This window comes from Simochromis diagramma, unplaced genomic scaffold (genome assembly GCF_900408965.1).
Source record: "Simochromis diagramma unplaced genomic scaffold, fSimDia1.1 OVJJ01000685.1, whole genome shotgun sequence".
In the NCBI taxonomy this organism is placed as follows: Eukaryota; Metazoa; Chordata; class Actinopteri; order Cichliformes; family Cichlidae; genus Simochromis; species Simochromis diagramma.
This window is the reverse complement of record NW_024387477.1, coordinates 10725101-10744046: the sequence shown is the minus strand read 5'-3', so window position 1 is coordinate 10744046 and position 18946 is coordinate 10725101. Positions and strand designations below refer to the sequence as shown.

The window sequence follows — 18946 nt, the reverse complement described above, 5'->3', positions numbered from 1 at the left end:
AGGTGAAAAGACAGACAAAAAGAAAAAAAAACTCAGTAGGAGGTGACCGAGAATGAAACGTTTGTAATAAAAGCAGGGAAAAGAAAGAAAAAAAAGGAACTGAGACTGAAAGAGTAAAACTGAGAATTAACTAGATCAGGCTATTTTTAGATTATGCATAAGAAGGATTATTAATGAATTTCTCTGTATTCTCTGTAACCTTATCAACAAAAAAAACAACAAAAAACTTGGAAAAAATTACATAGTTAAAATTGAAAAATAACCAGGCTCTGGTTTTGATATTTTTAATATAGAAAAAAAAAAAGAAAATCCTAAAAGTAAAGTTAATAATTGCAGCATTTGTGCATAGTATTTTTTATTTTACTACTTTAAATGTACTGCTGAAAAAATAAAACAACAAATCAAATAAAATCATTTATTGAAATGCACTATTAAAATATTTAGAGTCATTCATAATTTCAGCAATATTCAAAAATTGTTCTACATGCAGAAATATAACATACCCCCAATCATTAAGTGTAAATATGTGAAAACTGTCAGATGTCACATAATTCTCAGGTAATGCACTCATATTTACCTTCAGACAATATGGTCATAATGTTATTCAAGCTTAGCTGCTTTTTTCTCAAAATTTTCCGATTCTTTTGAAGGCTAGTTTTTTAAAACAATAGACACTGTGCACACACGACTGCAGACACTGCCAAGTATGTATATCGACACATGGACAAAAATGTGGAAACATGAAAAACAATGTGGATGTACATGTTGTGGGGTAACTTCAGGCTAGCAGAGCAGCGGATATCTTCAAGGAATTAAATTTCATGTACTGACTTTAATAACTTTATAATAATAATAATAATAGTAAGTTGTGCACATACATGTATTTTGTCACTATCTTTGGTTTTAACATATAGCAAAAACTTTTTGAGCAGTTGTGATTCCACTATACATACTGGATCTGAGATTGTTTTTAGGATGCACACAAAATGACCACGCACACAAAACATGCTTTAAGCTTTCATCCAAGAATGTAAAACTGCACAAATAAATTTGTAAAAAAAGAAATACACACACACACCGAAATAAGAAGAGTATGATTTAGAATGCTTTTTGGGATCAAATATGGCAGCAATACATAAATATAAACATATCTTGTCTGGCCAGGCAATGCCTCGGGATACCCTAAGGGAGAAAATGAAAAGTATTTCCAGGGATGGAAAGTCTAGATTACCATGCTTAGCCTGCTGCACAGAGCTGACTTTGAATAAGTAGAAGAAAATGGATGGATGGATGGATGGATGGATGTTTGATTACAATGCTGAGCCGATCTAAAGATAATGCAAAGTCGAATCGTCAGTAATAAATTGGACTTTTCTTGAACTTTTAGCTATCCTCATAAAATACAATGTATTAGAAGAGAAATACAGTAGGGTCAGCTATAAAGTGCACATTATAGGTACTGTTGGTACTATTTTAACAGTTATGATGATATATGGTTCAGGGAACCATGCTTTATTAGCTTTTTTCTTATAGTGCTAGTTCATAAAAGAGCAGACGATGTTGGAAAATTGCATTACGGAAAAGCTACAGCAGCTATGGGTTTTTGGGGGGCATAATTTATCATATATTTATTAGCTATAGTCGTCTATTGCAAAGGAAGAGAGTTTATCCAAGGTGACAGTTGGCAGAGGCAGGGTAGACCTTGGATAGGTTGCCAATCAGTCACAGGGCTTACATGAAGAAAAAGACATGCATTCACAATAACATTACCACCTACGTCCATGTGGTTGACACAATAAGAAAGACATCCATTCACAATAACAATCCCACCTACTGGTAGTCACAAATTAATCCAGCCTGCAAAACGTCTGAGTCATTAATCTGTGGAAAGGAGCGAAAGCACCTAGAGAAAATCCACATAAGCACGAGGATAATATGCAAAGTCAATTTCTAAGAAGGCCCCAGGTTGTTGGTACTGCTTCTTCAATCCATTTGAATATGTCATTGTGTCTTTATGTGAAAATGTCTCATGCCGTTGTCTGAATTTATCACATACAAACTAAATGTGGATGTACTTTAAATTGCACTGTATATTTATATTCTGTTGTTCGAGACTGTCACTCTAATACTTTTGGCTTAGTGATGCGCTATCAAATGTTTTCTTTCCCCCATCCCATGCCTGACTGTTCGCCCTCCCAGTGAAGCCTCTGGGAATTAGATTACCTCTGCTGCAGACCTCGTTTCCCCCGTTGCTCGGCATCATCTCATCTAATCTGTTTCTTTATGTTACAGCTCAACAACTAAAATGCAAATTCCCTGCAAAAGTGTATTAGCACAATAATCAACGTCTATATGCTTCTAATGGAACAAGACATTTATACACAAGGTGACTTAGTGTACAGTAAAATGATTATCCCTCAACTGCATCTTTTTGACATGGTTAATTAATATGCATCTCTTATATCTGTCATAGTTTGTTTTTCTCAGTGCAATCCTGGGTTCCCCTGACGAATGAGACAGATCAATTTACTACTACTTACGGAAAGGTTATCTACAAGCTGATCAAAATCTGCTTTGGATTTAATACCTGAAAATTCAAGATCGGAGATAAAACTATGCAGAATCCAGTTTGTGTGTGTTCTCTCTCTAAATACACACTCAAGAGAAAAGGAGTTGCAAAATGGCAACCCCTTAGAGACTGTCAGAGCTTGGCAAAGAAATCACTGCTGATAAAAGATGACAATATCTAATCCTCGTCAAGTGACTCAGTTGAGACATGCTCGCTGTCTCTTTTATACATACAGAGAGCAGACACGGCTTTAGAGCTAGTGACTGCCACAGCAGGCGATCAGACATATGGTTGTTAGAAAGAGAATCTCACACACACAGTTAGAGAGGTAGATCCAGAAATATTACTAATAAAGGCACCTACTTTACTTGGCAGCATTTAATCAGTACCAGTCAGCACTTCATGAACAAGGAAGAATCATCAAGACTGGAGAGGGAAGGAGCAGAGAAAGTGAGGAGAAAAATGACTTGGAGGACAAACAAACACTGAGCTGAGAGACAGACAGAGATTTTTTTTAAATTTCTTTAGGATTAAAGTAGGTGTGTTGAGCAATAGCAGGCTTTCTGTCTTTGGTTTCATAAACAAAGTTCTACCAAGAGACAATGAAGAGTTGGAGAAGCAATAGGTGGTGAAGAGAAAAGGATCAGATGCGATCACAATCTTAACTAGACAAATATTAACTTGACTGCAAATCAGGCTTGCACGTGTTGGAGGTTATTGTCTCATTAAACCAGCAAAACTACACCATCATCAAAAAGAAGCTGCTTAGGTCATCTGAGTAGAAACCCTGCAATCAATGACTGTGTCTGTAAGTGAAGGTCACACACTAGAAAGTGACAGATCACACCCTGAAGCAACACGCCCCAACACCCACAAAATAATGGGTTTTGATAGACTGTACACACAGATCTCACTTTAATTCTTCAAGGACCAGATGTTCTCATATTATACAGATGTTAGATGTATTGCTATAACCCCTGGACCAGCAAGAAAAAACTGGGTGAGAACAGTTAATAAAAGCCTCCTCCCTTCCTCGAGGTCAACCACTGTGTTGTTCTTAAGCAAGGTCCTTAATCCCCTACTGCTCCAGTGGAGCTACTCAGATGACAGATCACACTGTGGTTGTACTAAGCTGCCTCCAGGTGTGAATGTCTATAGCTGTGTGTAACAGTGACCAAAAGAACAAAACAAAACAAAAAAAAAAACCCTCAGTGAAACAAGTCTGCTTACAACATCAAACAGGATGTTCTCTAAGAAAGAGTATTCGGCCCCCTTGAACTTTCCCACATTTTGTCACATTACAGCCACAAACATGAATCAATTTTATTGGAATTCCACGTGAAAGACCAATACAAAGTGGTGTGCACGTGAGAAGCGGAATGAAAATTATACATGATTCCAAACATTTTTTTACAAATAAACAACTGAAAAGTGGGGTGTGCGTAATTATTCAGCCCCCTGAGTCAATACTTTGTAGAACCACCTTTTGCTGCAATTACAGCTGCCAGTCTTTTAGGGTCTGTCTCTACCAGCTTTGCACATCTAGAGACTGAAATTCTTGCCCATTCTTCTTTGCAAAACAGCTCCAGCTCATTCAGATTAGATGGACAGCGTTTGTGAACAGCAGTTTTCAGATCTTGCCACAGATTCTCGATTGGATTTAGACACCAGACAGGTCAGGGATAAAGTTATTGAGAAATTTAAAGCAGGCTTAGGCTACAAAAAGATTTCCCAGGCCTTGAACATCCCAGGGAGCACTGTTCAAGCGATCATTCACAAATGGAAGGAGTATGGCACAACTGTAAACCTACCAAGACAAGGCTGTCCACCTAAACTCACAGGCCGCACAAGGAGAGCGCTGATCAGAAATGCAGCCAAGAGGCCCGTGGTGACTCTGGACGAGCTGCAGAGATCTACAGCTCAGGTGGGGGAATCTGTCCATAGGACAACTATTAGTCGTGCACTGCACAGAGTTGGCCTTTATGGAAGAGTGGCAAGAAGACAGCCATTGTTAACAGAAAACCATAAGAAGTCCCGTTTGCAGTTTGCCACAAGCCATGTGGGGGACACAGCAAACATGTGGAAGAAGGTGCTCTGGTCAGATGAGACCAAAATGGAACTTTTTGGCCAAAATGCAAAACGCTATGTGTGGCAGAAAACTAACACTGCACATCACTCTGAACGCACCATCCCCACTGTCAAATATGGTGGTGGCAGCATCATGCTCTGGGGGTGCTTCTCTTCAGCAGGGACAGGGAAGCTGGTCAGAGTTGATGGGAAGATGGAAGAAAACCTCTTGGAGTCTGAAAAAGACTTGAGACTGGGGCAGAGGTTCACCTTCCAGCAGGACAACGACCCTAAACATAAAGCCAGGGCAACAATGGGATGGTTTAAAACAAAACACATCCATGTGTTAGAATGGCCCAGTCAAAGTCCAGATCTAAATCCAATCGAGAATCTGTGGCAAGATCTGAAAACTGCTGTTCACAAACGCTGTCCATCTAATCTGACTGAGCTGGAGCTGTTTTGCAAAGAAGAATGGGCAAGAATTTCAGTCTCTAGATGTGCAAAGCTGGTAGAGACAGACCCTAACAGACTGGCAGCTGTAATTGCAGCAAAAGGTGGTTCTACAAAGTATTGACTCAGGGGGCTGAATAATTATGCACACCCCACTTTTCAGTTGTTTATTTGTAAAAAATGTTTGGAATCATGTATGATTTTCGTTCCGCTTCTCACGTGTACACCAATTTGTATTGGTCTTTCACGTGGAATTCCAATAAAATTGATTCATGTTTGTGGCTGTAATGTGACAAAATGTGGAAAACTTCAAGGGGGCCGAATACTTTTGCAAGCCACTGTATCTACAGTAAAGTCAGAGCTGCCACTGTTTCCATGCTACGTTTTTCTGACATCATTTCTCAGGGCATTTTATCACCCGTGTGTGTTAGAGACAGCTGAACCATTTCGTGTGTAATTGTTGGACACACATGTGACCCCAGCACCACGCTGCTCTGCTCTTTCCACTTCAGCTGGCTCAATACTCCATGAGTTAATAAACGTTCATTGCATGGCCCTGCATAATAAGGCATAATAAATACCTCTCAAACATCCATTTCGCATTTGGTGATGTTTTTCCATTCCAAACATAATTGTAGCAGCACCGGTTACTTCTGTTGTGTGTTTCACTCCAGTAGAGTGGAGATGTGCATTATAACAACTATTTGCAATACATAAAAGCCAACAAGGGGTTGTTGTTGTTGTTGTTGTTGTGGAAATTGTAGAGGCTTTCAATTGAAATGCAGAGGGAGATTCAGCATCACTATTTTAAAAAGCAGACAAGCAAAAGTGAAAACCTGGGGCACAGAGCAGAGCATTGTTAAAAGAGATTGTGTTTCTTCTCAGATCAACAACACCTTTCACCAATCAACATCTTGTCTTCTTTAAGCACGCCTTCTCAACTATTCAACACAAGGGAACTGTAGCTGGTGGTCAGATGAGTAAATGGGGAAAAAACATAGTCAACACTAGTTGTAACATTATCTAAATGCAACAAATGGCTTTGTGCTGTTATTCCAGTGAAAATTCAGAGTTTTCCAGTATGAATGTAGTGAATCTGGGTGTTTATGGCTGTCCTGTGCACTGGATTCGATCAGTCCTCTACAGAGACACAGACTGTGACTTTCCTAAAGACCATGAGCATTAAGGTGAACAGGGTTATCGCTGATCAATACTTGGAGCACAATGAAACTCAAACTGATGTGGATCTTTGATTTTTTTCTTGACGTGCCCATCAATTTGGCAGTGGGCCATCTTGGACTATTGCTTGTAGACATGGATTTCTTTGAAAGATACGGCCTTTATTGCTGCCAGAGGTTCGTTCAGCCTGGTGCTGTTTAATGAATTCAGTTGTGAGGCATATTTGCATGGAGATGAATGGATGTGCATGTACCCGACCATGCAAGCACTAGGGCTGTAACAGTATCAGATTGTTGCAGCCAAAAGCAGCACTGTTGCAATGTCTTTAGAAGATATTTTAAAAATGCAGTCAGCTTCATCATTGTTTATTGTGTGTTGCATGCATCATGGAAATACAGTGTTGGGGAGTAACGGAATACATGTACCGCCGTTACGTATTTAAAATACAAAATATGAGTAACTGTATTCCGTTACAGTTACCGTTTAAAAAGGTGGTATTCAGAATACAGTTACTTTGTTGAAATAAATGGATTACACTGCGGTACTTTCCTGTTTCATATTGTCGCGGGTCAGGACTGTTTGGGTTTTGTTTGACAGCTACGTTCTGTTGTTCCAGGCGGCAGCGTTATGGTTGCCATGGTTACAGGGCGACGCTCTCTCTCTCTCTGCGACTGTGTGTTTCCTGGGTGAGAGAGCGCCTTTTCGTTGTTGTTGTTGTTGTGCTAAGCTAACAGGCAGAATGCTACAAGCATAGCTCTAAAGAATGTAGCATCATGGGCAGTGTAGTCCGTGCTGCAGGGAGAATGGACTGCCATACACGTTATGGGTCTGTGAGCGCGAGGAGGGAGAGAAAGGGGAGTGGAAAGGTACGAGTTGTCATCGAGGAAAAACGGGAGCTGGAAGCATGTAAATATAATAATAACCACTTCAGCCAAGAAGAGTGCCTGACGAGCCCAGTTGTAAGTAAGCTATTAAGACTCGACTGTACACCGTGTTCGTGTTTTCCTCCGAAAACAATAAGTTCCGTTGGAGCAGCCTTTCAACGCCTCTCTCTGTCTCTCGCAAGAAAAGTTGACCCACACAACAAAGTAAAGCTATTTTTCGGCTACGAGCAGAGGTCCCTTTACTACAGTTCGGAGTCGCGGACCTTCAGTAATAGTAATAAATCACACAGCAATAGTACATTCACGTTGTTGTAAAAAGCATGATAATATATTAAGTAATCCAAAGTATTCAGAATACGTTACTGTCATTGAGTAACGTAACGGAATACGTTACAGAATACATTTTGGGGCATGTATTCTGTATTCTGTAATGGAATACATTTTAAAAGTAACCTTCCCAACACTGTGGAAATATAACAGTGTGTAAATTATAAACTATAAATAAATAAAATGATCACTATTCGTTTGGATACACATCTTTATAAGACAGACAAAGCTGGTATACAAAGCTAAGATTATTTATGATTTAGCAAAAAATCATCTTGTTTCAAGATGATTTCCCACTTTTAGTTACATGTTAGTATATGTGATTTTGAATATGACAGACACATAAACTGAGATTTATGGGATCAAAAACATCATGAAGGTTAAATGACAATTGTATGTCTGTCGTGTTGGAATATGATTGTAAGATTGATTAACTGAAGCTACCCCCCACCCCAACACACACACACACACACGCACAAACTATTAACATTGAGGTTGTATTGCATAGATTAACAAACCTGCGGTAAAATAACCATTTTAGAATAGAATTTTAGAATTTCAGTGAATTTGCCATCACTTTTGCAGGTTATATAAATGTAGTGTTGTTAATTAATGCAACAATAGTTACATGGACTTTTATGTTGAGTATGTATCCAGGCAACAGGAAAATGAATATTATTTTAATGTATTTGGAAATAAATGTGTTTTTCTCCACTTTTCAAGAAGTAACAAAAAAAAGAGAATATACATATCACACTGTGTGGGGATGCCTATAGGAGTAGTGCAACTGTAGATCAGAATGTGAGCTGAGATTTTGTTTTCTGCGAGGTTGTGCCTGGCTTTCATTTTATTAATCGTTTATATCTGCTTGGCCACAAACCAAAGAACATAACATCTGATATAACCTTTTAAAACTAGTGTCAACTTTAAAAACCACAGTGGTGCCTATAAATGTGCTTAACAGACTAGGTTTGCTACTTTATAAATAAATTTGAAGAATCTAATAAATAGTTTTGTTATAAACAATTGTTTCTTGTCACCTCATCTGAGGAAATTGTTGCAGAGCAATCCCTGTGCACACTGTATGAATTTACCCAAACACTCCTTGACCAGCAAGGGATAGAGAAATCATTTCCGCTGTGCATTCCTCTTTCCTCCTCAGCATTGCATCTGATTAGCCATCCTGGGATTTATCCCTGGGAGATGTAGCAGCTGTGTAACAGACACACAAATCCCCGCACAAAGAGAAACACGGGCAGACATGAGAAGCTGACTGTGATTGATATTGTTTGAGTTCCAAACATTTGTGCCAAACATTTCTGCTCTCCCTTCACGTCTCATTACATTGTTGCCTGTGACGCTTGTCAAAACGACAGCATGGCTGTCACCCTGATACAATGACTTCTGTTATGACAAGAGAAAAGAGGGAAAACTGTTCCTCCTGAGGCTTTCCAGATGGTTGAGAAAAAGTTATTAACCTGAAGCTGGTAGAGATCTGGTGTCCTGCATGGGCATCACATGAAACCACAAACTCTGGGGACAATAATATACCACCAGGCGCACAATCATAGGTTGGGATGGTAGATAAAATACTTACAAAAACATCAAGGAGTGCTCATCTTATATATATGAGTTTGTCTAAGTGTGCTGTAGATATTATTGATTTTTCACTGAGCTGCAAGCAAAACAAAGAGCCTTTGCAAAACGCTAGTGAAGAATGTGCTTCTGTGACCCAAACTGGATCCTTGTAGAAAAGTTTTCAACACAGAAATCCAAAGAGTGTCAAAAGGGCTGCAAGCATTGATTTACCATGATTCATTCCTTGTGGCCTTTTGGAGAATCATTGCTTGGGAATCCTATCACACTGTTCAGAAATTTAAATTGGATGCACATTTATAACTTTAAATTTCTGAATCCACACGAGACATGGAAGCCAAAAAATAAATAAATTAAATACCACCTTCACCAACTTTGTCTAGCATTTGCCTCAGGGCATTGTGTCAGAGTTTGTTTGATTAAATTTCTACCTGCTGCTAGTAACGCTGCATGGGCTTTGTGGGCCTCAGCTGTAGCCCTTCGTTCCCTCATGCTCTTGGCTGAAGCAGGGCACCTGCAGTCAATTGCCATCTACTCATGATAGATAAAAGCTGAAGAGCTGCACTTCTGGATCCTTTGGCTAGTCTTGCTACCTATTTACACTCAGAATAATCCTTTTTGTATGCTATTTAGTTTAAATCCCTATTGTATTCTTGGCAGTGTAAAGCCACATTTTAGTCATTAGTCCTAAACACATGCGCATAGGTTTGAAGTCATAACAAAGAAGACTGACCTGCTTAACCCCTGATATTCTCCCTACCCTCCCTTGATCAAATTGGGGTTGTAACCCACAACAAATAAGAATTTGCAAGTGTGAAATTATCTCTGGATAATGTGGTGGACAGAAATTGGTGTGAGGAATGGCTTTTTTCTTGCCAATGCTTATTTTTAGAGTAAAAAGAAAATAAATTGCATGTCAATAGAAAATAATGCAAGCAAAGCAAAAAGTCATATGTGTGATAACACAGGTTTAATATTATTATTTTTAATATTATAATATTATTAATAATATTATTATTAATATGTATGTCAGAGGTACAGCTGATTGGAGACAGTCAGATAACAATGGACATTTTTTTTTACCTTTAGACAATAATTTGAAAACTAAAACCATGTTGGGTTTTTTTACCTTAACTTTTCTTTTTCTTCTTTTATCATAGATAGGGCACTACAACATGTTCTTCAGTTAAACTGCTATGACCTGACATTACTGTCTGTATTTTCATCTCTGTGTTCTATTTACTGTATCTAGGACAGTGCCTCTGGATCACCTGTGAAGTCTGGTTTTGTGGATAATTCGATCAGCCTGGAGTGAGTTAGTCAGCTCTTCTATAGCAGCCTATCTGAAGCTGGTTCGTTTTCTTGCTAAATTTCCCTTATCTATGACACACTATCTGCAGACCACCGTATTATACAAAGGTATGCAATTAGAGAGGATAAGCTGAAAGTGACAGTAAAGTAAAGAAAGAAAGAAGTGAACAGGGAAAGCTTAGCATATGTCATCCTCTCATGTATTTTACTTTCCTTTTAAAGTAGAATCACTGCTGCTTCTCTTTAAAGCTTGGGGCTGTGGTGATCTATAAAACACTTTGTGGTGCACTGTTTTCAGAAGGGATTAGCTGAAAAGACCTGAAATACTATGAGGTCAAACACACACTCTGTTCAAACGTTACTACTAACCTAATGGCTCTCAATTTTACAGGCTAAGGTAAGTACTTACATGCGAACATATCTCTGCCAAAATACAATCAATAAATATCCTAGTAAAGTACTGTTGTACAACATCATGCTTAGAAAACTACTTTGTCCTAAGCTAACGACTGCCAAACATTTGCAAGTGTTATAATTTTAAAAGATAAAACCTGGAGTGGTTACATGATATATTATCCTTTATCTGTCCTCCAGTGTGCACGAGTATGTGTGCATCCCATATTTCTCCAGCTCTTATTGATTACATTAAGGTTCCAATCAAGGCTGTCAGTCAGAGATTAATTAATTGATCACTGTATGGATTTTTGGCTATGTAGATAAGTGTGTGTGTGTGTGTGTGGTCCAGATTTCCAGATCAAACAGAATCAAGTCACTCTTAGTATTAATGACCATGTTTTGGGTTTTTTTTTATCAGCAGGGATGATAATTAGACATGCCTGTTTGTGTATTACATTAGGCAAGCAAATTAAAAAGAAAGTACCCACACCTGAGTTTTATCTGTTCAAAAAGCTTACCTTTACATTACCTTATTACCTTATTAGCTCACTACATGCTGGTGAGCTTCTTTAAAGAAAGAAGCTGTTGAAAATTTGTTTTGTTTTTTCTTCCTTTTTTTCTGAGAGTGGAAAGTGCAGCAACAGCTACAATTCTATCATTGATTTTTTAGCAGATGACATGCAAGCTAGCACTTGGAGCACTATCATTTGTAATAACTACCATACTTGTGGCTAATGGGTAGGGCTTGGGGATCTAGCTAAACAGTATTGATTGTCTTGATATGCTCAAGAGAAAGGCTGATAAAAAAAAAAAGTACAACATCCTTAACACAAGTATATGAGTGAGTGAGTGAGTGAGTGAGTGTTGTTACTAATTTTAAACCACAACCAATGTGAAAGAGAGAATCAGGTTACCAAAATGAGTCAAAGTGTTTAGATAGTTTCACATTTCACTCTGACAATGATTCAAATCTGCTCGATGCCCTAGAAGGAAAGAAAAAATCCAGGTTAGCATTGGATCAGTTTGTATATTAAATGATAGACATTAGATATGAGTCAAGCTGGTGTGATTTTGGGGCCATATCTGTGGAAAAATAAAGCATGCATGCACGAATGAACATTTTTCTATTAACATGCAGTCTGTTAAATTAATATAGCAGATAACAAAAAAAATTAAAAATTGAATAAATGTGTCATAATTTCCATGTCTCCCTGGAACTATTAATTTAAAAAGTCCCTCTAGCTGCTTGAATTCTTTTTAAAAATTCAGAATTTTGTAGTTTGGACATAATTTCCACCTCAAGAAACATCTGTTTTGCTACAGGTTTTCAACCACTGGTTAAATAGAGGTTTTAATATAAACTTTTATGCCTTTGGATTTAAGTCAGATTTATACCTTAAAATTTTATTCAAAGCTTCTTTGTTCCAAGGTTAGAAATAAAGAAAATGCAATGACATATATATTACATCTTGCTCCAATGATCCAACAACAATTCTAGTTCAAGTGTTTGCCCTCTTACTTCTTACACGCAGCTTGGTTTTGACATTTAACGTTCACCTAGTACCAATCTATTCCCGTGCAATTCAATGAATTTCATGTATTCAATACATGCAGCTTTTAGCTGTCTTATGCGATAGACCCTGTCATATATTTTTTAACCTCTAGCTTTTTTAAACAGGCTAACAGGCAGAGACAGATAATCTTTTACCGCCACACCAACAGCCACTTTAGAACAGCCACCAATTTCCCGACCCCAAGGTGCAGGGAACAAACCCTCTTATCCACTGGTAAAAACCCCAACGTACAGGCAGCAAGCCGAGGGGACAATAAGAAGGGCAACTCCAGCCCCTCGCCAGGAGACTGGTTCCAGAGCCCAAGCCGTGTAGTGAGGTGAGTCAGACTATATCTAGCCAGTACCGCACACACCAAGGCTCCTTCTCCACCAGACAGGTGACATTCCATGTCCCAATCACTAGTCTCAGTCGCCTGAGATCCCAGCACACATTGCACACAACCCCCATGGCGCCTGAGTGTGGTGGGCCTACAGGAGGGGTGGGCCCATGTCCCTTTTTCGGGCTGTACCTGCCCGTGGACTCAGGTCCGGCCACCAGATGCCCACCTTTGGGCACCCTGCTCAGGCCTGGCTTCAGGACATGTCCCCAGTAACCCCATCTCAGGCAGGGTGAACTATTCCCTGGATCTTCTGCTCATGGGGATTTTTGAATTGCTCATTGTCTGGTCACTCAACCAGGACAAATTTACCATGGGAGACCCTACCAGGAGACAAAAAGTTCCCAACAACATAGCCTCTGTGGTCCCTGGGACACACAAACCTCGCCACCTGACCAATTATTGACTTTGCCTAAACTTAACTGAATAGCAAGTGAAAATAAACAGTGAGTGAAACATGCACTTAAATACGAGTAATGTAATTTCTTGGTAAAAAGTGATCTTATCACACATGCTTACTTATGCAGACTTTAATTCCTTATGTATGTCTTTTAAGCAGCATGGCAAATCCTCTACATAATGAGGTGTTAACAGCAAATTAAGCCTATTAGATGACACTGAAGTACGCCCACTAGCACTGTCTATAAGAGTGGGAGATCATAACATGAGATTTTCAGTCGTGAGCTATGGCTGTCTGTGTTTTGGGATCTTATGTGTTCATAGAAATATGCCAGGAGCTGAAGGAGAACTGAATAGTTATGAATTTCAAAGACAATGAATTCGATTCTTGAATGTCATTTATAAGGTGTCAAATTAAGTTAAATACTGCAAACAAAACAAAAACCATCCCAGTTATTATTTAAAAAAATATAACTGCACTTCTTTTGGTAGAAAGATGCAACACCTCTTTTTACCAACAATCCTCTATCTTAGTGCCACCAAGACAGTGAATTAACATCAATTTCTAACTATGTAAATACATGTTTTTTTCTTCAATGTACCGACATCTTGGCTGGGAAAAATGTTCTTTATTTATTAAATTTTTACTTGATAAAGTGAGAGGCTGACAGATTGACATAAAATATATCTGATGCATGTGCACATACACACACACACACACACACACACACACACACACACACACACACACACACTCATCCCTACTGACAGCTTTGAATGTTCTATGTCTGACATTTGCTCTCAGAAAGTCAGAAAGAAAAAAAGAGTGGTGGATTGAACAGAAGCTTTAATGAGCAGATTGGCCAGAAATTGAAAGATTTAAAAAAAATGTAAGGGCAACGTGTCAAGGGAAAGAAGATCTATCTATCTATCTATCTATCTATCTATCTATCTATCTATCTATCTATCTATCTATCTATCTAGTTTTACTAACTTTGGCAGCCAATGGTGCAAAATCAGCAGCTCATTTACATTTTAGTCCCAGCATGGGTGCAGACTAGTTCAACTATTTAATTCTTTTTAAAACTCTGCTTGTTGGTTTAAAAACAAACTCAAACAAGGATGATCGTTGTGATACATCACTGCAGTCCACCAATCAATTAAATCAACTAAATGTGGCTTCATAAAGGGAACTCAGTTAAAATCAATTCAATTCAATTCCATTTTATCTATTGTGCCAAATCACAACAACAGTCACATCAAGGTGCTTTATATTGTAAGGTAGATCCTACAATACCCCAACAATTATATGACCCCCTATGATCAAGCACTTTCTCGACAATGGGAAGGAAAAACTCCCTTATAACAGGAAGAAACCTTGGACAGAACCAGGCTCAGGGAGGGGCGGCCATCTGCCACCACCAGTTGGGTTGAAGGGGAAAAGACAAAACAAAAGACATGCTGTGGAAGAGAGGCAGAGATTAATAATAAGTAAAGATTCAATCCAGAGAGGTCTATTAACACATAGTGAGTGAAAAAGGTGAGTGAAGAAGAAATACTCAGTGCATCATGGGAATCCCCAACAGCCTACACCTATTGCAGCATAATTAAGGGAGAATTCAGGGTCACCTGATCCAGCCTTAACTATATTCTTTAGCAAAATAGAAAGTTTTAAACCTAATTTTAAAAGTGGAGACAACATCTGTCTGCTGACAGGCCTTAAAACGGAATGCTCTGCCTCCCATTCCTCTTTCAAATACTCTAGGAACAACAAGTAACCAACCACAGGAATCACTCTTCCACAAACTGGATGGCAACACATTCATTTATCTCTATATTCTGAAATTTCCATTAGTGCTACCAGGCTAATCAATGCAAATGTATGGATTCAATTACCAGTTTATTTATTATTGGACAGCCCCATCCCACTATTAACATCACAAACCGAATAAGTAATTGCTGTTGAATGACAGCAGAGGTAAAGCCCACCCTGTCAACTTAGCTGTCCATGCTTTCTTTCAGGTGATCAAGGAAAGCAGAGAGTGTAAAAAGCAGAGTTGATGAATATATAAATATGAATATATATAATTTTATATTTATTCAAGAGTGTGTGGGGGTTTTTTTTGGGGGGGGGGGGGGTGAATGGAAGATCAAATGTTTAATCTGTTTTTGTTCAAAACTGTATTTCTGCCCTTAAATAGAGTGGTGCTTTTGGTGATTTCCTGTGTTGCAGCGTATAGCTTATGATCAGTACTGATGCTCCTTGGAAAAGTGGGCCATACACATCCAGTTGTTCTGGTATTCCAAACAGAAAGAAATGAGCTACAATGTATCACATGCTGACTGGAAAGAATGACTTCACAAGGCCTCTCCAGCATTTGGAGCTCAGCTTTGCAAGGTGATTAACTACTAAAGACGGTCTACAAGATTACTGATGAAGAAGAACTTTCACTCAAGAAACTTGGTCAGTTGTGCAACTCCAAACTTTTACTGCTTCTGCTTTCAGTCTGTCTTTCTTTTTTTTGTTAATCCCTTTTACTGTTCCCCTTGTTTTTTGCTGCCTCCCTCAAAGTTTATAGTCTGCTATTCTGACTGAAGTCAACTTTTTGAGCAGACTAGTACAGATGCTGATTTTCAGATTTCAGTGAAGCATTTTTGACAAAAAAAAACAGGGCAGAAGCTGAGAAGAGAGGAAGTCAATTAAAAAGAGACAGATATAGTAAAGAAGGAGTATAAAAAGGGTGTAAAGGCAGAGCTGTATTGAAAAATGTGAAAACACATCTTAATTTGACTGGCACTATGCAGTTCATAGCCGACTCAAGATTTTAAAGGCTAATGACTTTGAACGAGGAGAGAGATTGAAGTCAGAAAAGTGAAACAAGACAGAATAAGTCAAAGAGAGGGGAAGAAGACAGGAAACGTGATGAATCTCGGGTTGTTTGGCTAAGAACCACATTGTTTGGTATCCAGATTAACTGTGATTTATTCTTCTGTTTAGCTTGATTTGTACCTGCCCAGAAATGTGATTACTTACACACCTCGACACCCATAATATGTCCACTTGATAGCAATATGCCCTGTTTGCACATAGATCATGGTTCTGTGAAACAAAATGTAATGTGTAAAAGCCTGTAATTGCATCTGGCTTAATGCAAACACAGTAGTAAATATTCTTTCAATGCAATCCTGTGCCATTTTCTCATTTTTATGGCTCCAGCTGCGTATTGGCGCCATTGGTTCCGGCATTCCTCACGTCTATGTTGCAGTCATTTCAATAAAAGTACCTACTGTTAAATATTTATTAGCTTCAACTGTAATGTGCTCAGTTTTGGTCCCCACTGTTTAAAGTACACGAAGATGCACATGTACTCTCCCAGCACAGTGGAGTGAAACCCACTATTTGTGTAATTACCAGTATAAATATAGTATAAATGTAGTAGCACTGTATGCAGTACTGAAGTTTTGTTAGAAAAAAACTGGCCAGGTGTCGTTTACAGTTGGTGTTACAGATGGAACTGGTCTTACTTTCACATTCAGGATCTCTTTGTGTTACATGTAAACACATTGTGTTCATCAACTGTCATTTGTGCAAGGTAAAATGATATACTTCTAAAGTAACACAAAGAGTTTTTGTGTTTAAAACCTGAAGGGAAACTTAAGGAAACCATGAGTAAACGCAACATTAAAAGCATGTTAATGTCATTTATGCAAAAGCTACCCCTCCTGACTCCTAATGCAGTGTTGTTCTTTCTTCCAGCACCTTTACCTCGCAGCATACAATATTGCTTCTCTCGGTTGTATAATCTTTAGCAGAATCAGAAGTGAAAGGCCACAAATAGGCAAGGACTCAGATATTAAAAGATTTAGACTTTAAGGATTTATTTACTTTAAATCTTTGTAGGTGGCAATTTTCTTAATTTATTTAAATTTAGCAGTCAGCACAGAACAGTCACATAAATATTGGGTTATGCTGCGACACATATCGGCTTTGGTAATTCTGTTAGAGCATGTGTACTGGTTTGCAAAGGCAGTAGCTGAGGTTTATCACTTCCTTTTAATGTAACGTCCAAGGTCTAACCCTTGGACATTTTTAGAGTTCTGTTTTGAAATTGCATCCTTTCCAGGTTTCTGCACCTGTCACCAACCAAAACTATAAAGGGTTTGTTGGGTTTTGGTTTTTTGAATCATATGATTTAATTACAACAAAGATTAAAAAAAAAAAAATGGATATTGGAAGAGGTATGAACAAATTCTGTACTCAACTTGCGTCCTTATTTTGTCTTTTTTTTCTTCATTTTTACTTGCACTTCTACATTTGAAACACAATACACAGTAGAATCATACTTTCTGTGTTGACTTTTACTAATCCTTTTAATTTTTATCCTGATTCTCTATCACTCCATTACCTTTAATTATTTTGCTTTTAATGCTCTGATCTTTTATCAACCACTTAGTTATCATGTATTTCATTTCCTCCACTGAAACTTTTAATATTTTAACAAAGATTGGAGGAAAAGTGTTAAAAAATAAGAAGAGTCACATGATGCAGTGGCTAAGATTATCTTATTGAGCATATATTATCCTGTATCATTTAACTAGTTTGAGAGGGCTTACAATAAAATTATACAGTGCTGAATTCACTTCAATTCAATGCAGTGATATTTATATAGAACCAAATTGCAAGAACAGTCGCCTCAATGTGCTTTACATTGTAAGGTTGGCTCTATAATAATACAACAGAGAAAACCCCAACAATCACATGACTCCCTTTGAGCAAGTGCTTGGTAACAGTGTCAAAGAAAAACTCCCTTTTAATGGAAGAAACCTCGGGAAGAACCAGGCTCAGGAGAGGGCGGCTGCTATGACGGGTTGGGGTGCTTAACAAAGGTATTAGACCAAAATGTCATTAAAAAAGAAAAAGAAAAAAGATATTTTAAAAATCTACCAAGAGCTTGTTTAAAACTGACACACTGGACTTCTCTGACAAATTAAACATTAATCAAAATTCATTAGCCACTGAAATTATTTTTTCTGTTCAGTAATGCAAGTAAATAACTGTAATCTGGCATCTTAATGAAAAGGTAATAATGTGCTTCACTATTTTTTCTGCTTTTTTGTAAAAGAGCAAATTTAAAAATTCATTTAAAACTCTAATTATATTTTAACATTAAAAATCTCACTTTGACTAAAGAGCATAAAAAACATTAGAGAAGCATTACAGAAGTTTAAAAAGGTTGGAAGGCATCAGAGTTGGTACTGAGAATCAGTGGTAATAGAAAGAACAACAAATTTCTGGTATTTAGGCACAACCTGCTCTAGCCAGCCTCTCCAAGTAACTGCTTTTCATTTCTCTCTTTTTAAAAAAAGAAATTAAAAAAATAAGTTGTATGTTGTCACCAGTTCGTGCCATTACTGTCTGCTACTGCCATTGTGTTAAGGTGAGAAATGAATATCAGTTTGGCTATTAAAAATAAATCCTTTATACTGTAGAATATTTAGCTGATTTAGAGTTTAGAAATGTGTTATCATAGAATGTAGAACTGTTGTAGAGACACTGACACTGCCCTCAATATAATAAAGGCTGATTGTGTCGTGAACTTAGGAGTAGATTGTAGGAGACCCCTCCCCCACTTGAGCTGTGAAAGTAAAACAGAGAAGAGTTAATGCTGAGTGGAAATTCCCCAGAGGATGTATGGGTGGGGGTCTCAACATTGTAACTGGATACCTGTGGTCTGGAAGGGAGAGGGGTTTTATGACCTCTAGGGAGTTACCTATACCCACAGTGTTTTAACTGTCACGCACACACATCCACACGCAC

The 18946-nt window shown here is 38.1% G+C and overlaps 1 long non-coding RNA gene across 1 annotated transcript; it reads right to left on the bottom strand.

Annotated features, from left to right (window-relative positions):
* Nucleotides 1–1962: 1962 nt before the first annotated feature.
* Nucleotides 1963–18810, bottom strand: LOC120724134. Its single transcript, XR_005693858.1, has 3 exons — nucleotides 18614–18810; nucleotides 10316–10320; nucleotides 1963–1975 (listed from the first exon to the last, which is right to left on the bottom strand). It is a non-coding gene; the product is annotated as an uncharacterized LOC120724134 (long non-coding RNA).
* Between the last annotated feature and the right edge of the window lie 136 nt (nucleotides 18811–18946).